The sequence below is a fragment of the Lipotes vexillifer genome, unplaced genomic scaffold (genome assembly GCF_000442215.2).
Source record: "Lipotes vexillifer unplaced genomic scaffold, Lipotes_vexillifer_v1.1 scaffold228, whole genome shotgun sequence".
Classification (NCBI taxonomy): Eukaryota; Metazoa; Chordata; class Mammalia; order Artiodactyla; family Lipotidae; genus Lipotes; species Lipotes vexillifer.
Window position 1 is genome coordinate 144,337 of NW_006795410.1, and position 7,810 is coordinate 152,146.

Genomic DNA, 7,810 nt, shown 5'->3' on the forward strand with positions numbered 1-7,810 from the left:
CTTTCCCTAATGGAAGGAGAAAAGAGAAATAAAATTTTCCTCTTCTGTGTTTTGAGGTCCACATCCCAAACCTAGCTCAGTTTCCTATAATTATCCATTGAAACAAGAATACTGGTGAAGATTTCAAGTTACTATTAATAATTTTAAATAATCTGATTAAGAGAAATGGGTTTTGGGGGGCGTGGTCATTTTAATTCAGCTTTCTCTTTCCTCTTTTATTTTTGTTTCTCTTCCAGTTTTATTGAGATTTAATTAACACACAGAAGTATAAGTTTAAAGTATACAGCATAATGATTTAACTTACATATGTTGACTGAAAAAAAATGCACAACGTGAAAGTTGTGAGTTAAATTTTATTTGTGGCAAAATGAGTACTACAGCCCGGGAGACAGCACTTCAGATAGCTCCAAAGAGGTAGTGGGGGAGGGTCAGTATGTATGTGATATTGGTGAAAGGGGAGTACATGCAATCAAGCACATATTTTTTGCAGAAGTTTGCTGCTAGTTTTGGGAAGGTTACTGCTAGTCACGGGGAGCAGACATCACCATGAAAGATTTTAGCGCTTTTCTAGATACGAAGAGACGCAAGAATTGGGCTCATAAAACAGTCTCCTGAAAATATCTACCTATCTGAAAACCTGTTCTGCCAGTAATTTAATCCTTGTAGAGATGGATGGCAAGTGCCAATATCAAGTGTCAATTTGTAGGTGACACATACATCATGAAATAATTACCAGAATAGTTGACATCCATCATCTCATATAGATACAAAATTAAAGAAACAGAAAAAAATTTTCCTGTGATAAGATTCACTCTCAAGAATTTTCATGTATAATATACAGCAGTATTAATTATATTTATCATGTTGTATATTACATCCTTAGTACTTATTTGTCTTATAACTGGAAATTTGTACATTTTGACTGACTTCATCCACTTCCCCTCTCCCCTCTCTTTTCTCTTTGAACATTTTGTCTTTGACCTTTCTCCTCAATATTTAAAGAATGACAATAATAGTCTGGCTCTTTAATGAATAAGTGTGAGTAAATTAATTTATTTATTTTCATGATTAAGAAATAAAAGACTAAGCAGATCCTTCGGTCTAGTTCATCTTTGTAAATGCCTTAATTTTAGGCATGTGAACACAAAAATATACTAAGTCTTCACATTTCCATAGATAGATGATAGATTGATAGACAGATACAGAGATAGATAGATAGATAAACAGACATAGGAAGGAAGGAAAAGATGAGGAAGGAAGGAAGGGCAGAAGATACTAATAACCATCATTCAATCATCCTACCAATTCCATCGTTCCTTACTTAAATTTTAGTACCTAATTGTCCCCATGTTTCAGTCTTCTGAGTGTTTTCAAGCAATTCTTAAATTATTTCTCATTTTTCTCCCTATTTTGTCTATCTTGACTACAGGACTATTATCTAACTCCAACTTTCTCCTGGTTATGTATCACAGCACTCACCTTTGCAGTCCTACCTTTTGAATAGAGCCATATCCTTTTCTAACATAACTAATCTAGAGAAATTTCACTTTTTATAATAATTTTTAAATCTCACTGCCTACATATCTTATTATTAAGGAACACTTAAAATAATTACTTTAATGCAAGACGCTATATAAAAGAAAACCTCATGATAACTATATATCTGTAACTACATATTAAATTTACTTATATATGTACAGTGTTATATAATCACCAAAGTGTACAAAGTGCAGATACATGATCATGTAGCATCTGATGGCTGCCCTTATGCTGAAAAGAGTGTTTTCAGAAATAATTTCCTGCCACATTCCTGACTGTATTTGCAGGCTGAGTTGATCCCCTTCCCTGCTGTTCTCTGATCTGCCCCTGGGTTACTAACAGCCCCAACAGACAGACTGGCTCGTGCTACCTGCTGCTCAGACACAGATTAACTCACTACCAGCCATATGGGCTAGCGACTTCAAAAATTCCTCTCTTTTGCTTTGGGCTCTTGGGAAAGTTAATGGATAGTTTTCTGGTGGAGAGAAAAACAACCTGGTGGTGTGCAGGCTGGGCAGTAATCACCTGCACCTGACACAACTGGCACCTCCATCTGCCTTTCGGCCGCTATTTGTGTGAAGGGAATGGATTACTGCCTTTGGTGCTACTCCCGTGTGTCAGCCACTGCCATTTGCCTCAATTAGAAAGTCAAATGATTAAACACCTAATTCATAGTTATATTATTTGCAAAGATTACTCAATGCATCCATTGTTAAAGGGGGTCTCAAAATATTTCTAGAGTTAAAAAATATATAAATTATTTTGATCTATTTTGGCAAGCGTATTCAAACAAAGATGCTTATTTTTAAACGTAGTAAATAAATGCTCTAACAAATAATGTATGGAAGTTGAAAGATCATAGTCTCTAAGTTTTCTGATTTGGGTTCATTGTGACTTAGTTCCCTTTCCATGCCTTATTTCCCTCTGAAATATCTAAATTTGTGAAAGTATGTTGTAAACTGTACCAAAGCATAATTATAAAATACCTTTGTTTAATCATAAAATACAGTTGCTAAGTATTGCCTTTCTGGAAATCAAAAGCAGAGGCTATCAAGGAAACTTTATTCTAAATATCAAAAGTATTAAATATTTTTCATTAGCAAGAAATCAATAATATGATCATAATATTAACAAATCCAAGTGTTTAGCATTGCATCATTCCTCAGTTCATCTTGATCCCTGTTCCCCCCAAAATAGCCTTTTATTGGTTTTACAGATAGAATGATATAAATAATTAAATTATTTCTAATGGATCTTTCCTTCATTAAATCTCTGATTTCTTAGACTTAGAATCCCCTGAAGGAATCTTTTTAAATGAATAAAAATTCTGTTCTATTAATAAAATAATCTAACAGCTTAAATAGTTTTGCAAGGAAATATGATACATAAAAAAATGTGCTTTCAATTTTTTTTTCTCAAGTTTTATTTTATTTGAATTTGCTGGTTATTAAGGCTTTGTGGAAGTAACATTAATATTAATTTGTTATTTATTTCCATAGGTAAAAATAATATCAAAACATTTTTATTTGTATATAATTTTTTCTATAGTATGTGTTGTGTAATGTTTATTTGATTGTATACATATGTGTGTACACATGTGTATGTGTGTCTTTAACAATATACCTTTGGCCAAGTTCATAGTACTTTAAAAAACTGGTATATACTCAAAATAAATCATGCATTCTTTCGAATGGAATTGTATTTTACTATTCTTCCTACTCTTTATTTTTAAATATTTTAAAAAGTTGGGGTATACATCTTAATTAACTTTTTATACCACTGTCTATCAGAATTTCACATTATTAATTACAATATAAATTTTTATTATTATATGATTGAATGGGAGAAACTAAAAATAAAGGAGAATTTTGTGTTCTCTTCCTATTAAAATACGACAAGTTATTACACTTGCTTGGTGCATTACAAATTAGAACAAGTGAATAAATTGGTGAGAGAATAAATGAACTGTAAATGCTTACGAAGGACAGAGCATAGCTAATATTTTGAACAGTAACCCCAGCTAAAATTTATTGGGTCCAGTATTTATTTTAAACTATACATAATATTTCCACTAAATTGAAAGAAGATTTGGGACAAAAGTTGAAATTGGTCATTGACTATATATTATTTTTAAGCAATCTTAATATTCAAAAACAGTCCACAACTTCTTGTTGGACAGGATTGAATGCATGCATTCTTCTCTGCTCCTCCCTAATAAACACAACTAGAAATAATGTAAGAAGCTACCAAAGGAGAATGCTGAAAGGTGGTAAGAGGAAAGCCAAATAATTTGGTACCCCAGGACTGGTGGAGCAACTTAATGAGATGAATGTTTATGACTGCCCCTGACACACACACATATGCTGGAAGTGGACCCAGAAGTTTCCCAACCCCCATCAAGCAACAGAAGGCAGCTCAAGTTGGCTCATTCATTTCCCTAATTGAACAGGGGTTCAAATAAAAATTATAAGTACATGATACTCAAGACAATGACATTTAAAAGTAAGAAAGGTAAAAAGAAGTGGATGCAAAATTTCTACACTTCATCTGAAGTGGTAAAATGTTGGTACCAGTAGATTATTATAAGTCACATATGTATACTTTTATACCCAGAGCAGCCAATACAAAAACTATATAAAGAAACACATTCAAATACACTATCACATATAAATGGAGAAAATCCAGCTAAAATTTGGTTGAGCTGGGATTGGAACCTAGGTAATCTAGCTTCAGAGCTGTGCTCTTGACTTCTGTGCTACATTTTCTCTCAGTAGTTAGACACCACATATCTGTAGAAATGAGTAAAATAGCTAATACTATTGTCCACAAATCAGACACAAAATTAAATCATTTTCACACATTAGTTTACTTAATTCAAACAATCCTCCCATAGGACAGTTATATTTATCCCCATTTTACAAGTGAAAAATTGGAGCATTTAGAATTTACTTGCCCATATTGATGCTGAAAACTCGATCTCTGTGCACTGGTGATGAATTGAATCATGAAGACAGAGTTTTGGGTGAAGCAGAAAAGAATAGCTTTATTGCTTTGCCAGGCAAAGGGGGCCACAGGGGCTAATGCCCTTCAAAAACTGTGTGTCTCAACCAGAGGGAATTTGGCGATAAATTTTAGAGCAGTTGTTCAAGGGCAGGGTTGCTGATAAGGATCAGGGTGTGTACAGTGCCTGCATTCCTTTAATCTGTCCTCAGGCAATCTCCTGATAAGCTTCTGTGGTAACTCAGGTGGTCTCCTAATCTTCTTTGAAGAATGTTTCATCAAGGAGTTAGCATCTTCCATTTGTTGGGGGTTTAGTTCTGCAGAAGAACTCAAAGACATTATGTGTATCCCTTGAGGTGGAACCAGGACTCTGCCCCAAGGCTGCACTATTGTTTCTTGACTCCTCCTCCCTTGTCTCTGCATCCCCTCCTTTCCCTTATTAGCAACTGTTTGAACCTGCCCTTTGGAACACAGGGAAGGTCATGGAGGCTGGAGTCTATTTCCTACAAACATGAAATGGGGGTTACCGACTTCCATGCCCAACAGGGTCCTGCTTGATTTCAGTATTGACACAACAATTAAATAGAAGAATCATGGATTTTAACTCAGTTTGATTCTAGTGTTCACATACTTACCTACTGTGCATGTTGCCTCCCGAACAGGGACTATTTTTGGTAAGAAAGCATATCTAAAACAAACATGGCTGTCACCTATTCTCCTGTTTGGGTTTTGTAATGGTTAATTTTATGTGTCAACTTCACTGGTCTAAGGAGATACCCAGATAGCTTGTAAAACGTTATTTCTGGGTATGTCTGTGAAGGTGTCTTCCAAAGAGATTAGGATTTGAATCAGTAGACTGAGTAAAGAAGACCCCCCTCACCAATGTGGGTGGGCATCACCCATTGAGGGCCTGAATAAAACAAAAAGGCAGAAAAAGGACAAGTTCACCCTCTGTTTGAACCTAGACACCCATCTTCTGCCTTCAGATTCAGGCTTTTGTACTCAGATCCAGACACCAAGACCACCTCCCCCACCCACTGACTCATTTTCAGACTCAAACTAAACTACACCACTGGCTTTCCTGGTTCATCAGTTTGTAGATGGCAGATCATGGGGTTTCCCAGCATCCATAACCATGTGAATCAACTGCTGTAATAAAATACTTCTCTCACTCTCTCTCTCCACACACACACACACACACACACACACACACACACACACACACATATATCCTATTGTTTCTGTTTCTTAGGAGAACTCTAATACAAGCTTATAATTACTCAGAAGCTGGAATGAAAGAGCAACATATTAATTCTAAGAAAAGCAAAGTGAGTTTATTAGGAATTCAGTTTTTGTTTCATGTCTAAACATTATTATTAACCTACCAATTGAACTTGGTCAGCTGTCTATTGGCTCTCAAGGTATTTTTACTTTGGCTTATTGACTAATTCTTTAGGTTAAAAAAATTTGCATTTTCTGATTTAAATGAGAAACCCAGATCATTTTCTCTTTGGAAATCTTTTGTTGCTTTCCAGCAGATTCGAAAACAGCTTGCTAAAAAGCTGACTACCCTAACAGTTTACTCTGGAACACACTGTTGTTAGCTGCTTAAACTATCTCACCTGTGCCCTTTATGCCTCTTTTGTGCATGGACCTTCATGAAATTAGATCACAAGGTCTTAGTGGTATCCCAAGATTGACTCCATTCTTGTGTGCCAAAAGGACAAGCCAGATAACAAAAAGAGTATTTGAGTTTTTGCTCTTAAAGTATTCAAAAAGATTCAATACTAGTGTGTGAACAACTTAATAAGAAAGTTAAATGTTTTTATTTGGTTAAAATACAGTTATCTATTTTAGTCCATCTTTGTTGTGACAAAAGAACTCAAGTAAATATAGCCTGAATTTGAGCTTCATGCATTTACATAGGAAGCTATGGATGTAAGGAGGGAAGAAAGACCACATAAAATCCATAATACAAGACATTTATGACTTAAAGAACATGTTGTTAAGAGGTTGAAATCCTATAACATTTTTAAGAGGAGAGAGCTGCTCAGATTAACAATAATTAAAATACAGCAAAATTGTGAGGTATAAATCTCTCATCACCTTTTATAACCTTGTATTATAAAACATTTTCAATCACAGTCAACAGCCAAAAAAACACTTCAATGAAAGAATTTCACTGGTCAGCTCAGCTTGTGTTACTAGACAAGTCAGCTGGTAGTGTCCATGAACAGGTGTGGCTTGCTATCTGGGTCTCCAGTTAGGTGAGGCCACTGCCTATGCTCTGAAGTCAGGACTGACTAGGCTCCAAATTCAAGTGAGGCTGCTGCATGAGCTCCCTGATCAGGTGGAGCTGCTGGCTATGCTCTGTGGTCAGATGGAGCCACTCACTATGCTCTGCAATCACTTCTGGTCAGTCAAGATCACAGGCTGCGTTCCCTTGCAGGGTGGTGTCACTGGTTGGTTGCTATTGGGCAGGGCTATGGACTGGCCTCCACAGTTGCTCCTGGGCGGGGATTGGGGGCGTGGAGGTGGGATGTCAGGTTATGCTCCATAACCAGATAGTGCTGCTGGATGGACTCTGTGTTCAGGTGGGACTGAAGGTAGAGCTTCATGTGGCTTCAGGCTGTTCTCTGCTATTAGGTGGAGCTGCAGGCTATGCCCTGTAGCTGGGTGGAGTCACAAGCTGGGCTTCTTAATTACAGTAGACCTCTGACTGTGCTCCACTATTGTGCAAGGTCACTGGCTGTGCTCTCTGGTAGAGAAGGGTCTCCAGTTGTGTCCCCCAGCTGTATCACACAGAGACTATGCTCTGTGAGTGGAGTCACTGGCTGGGCTTCTTGCCTAGGAGAGGCCACAGGCTGTGCTCAGCAACCAGTCAAGGTCATAGGCTGGGTTTTGCTACAGCGCAATATCATCAGCTGGGCTATGAGGCTACCCAGTATCGCTGTCCAAGCCTCCTGGTTATGCAGGGCCAGAGGCTATATTTAACCGTTGGGCAGGGCTGCTGGCTTGGCTCTTGGTCCAAGTGGAGCTTTAGGATGGGCTCTGGGGCTACCTGGGTTCTCTAGCCAGGTTTCCTGGTTAGGTGGGACTGAAGGCTATTCTCAGCAGTTGGACAGGACTGTGAATTGCTTCCCTGCCCAGGCGAACCATTAGAACAAGCTCCACGTCTGGGGGCTCAAATCAGGAAGAACTGCCAATTTTGCTCCCTGGCCAGATGTGCTCACTGGCTGGACTCTGCAGATAGGAGCCACTGCCGCAAGCA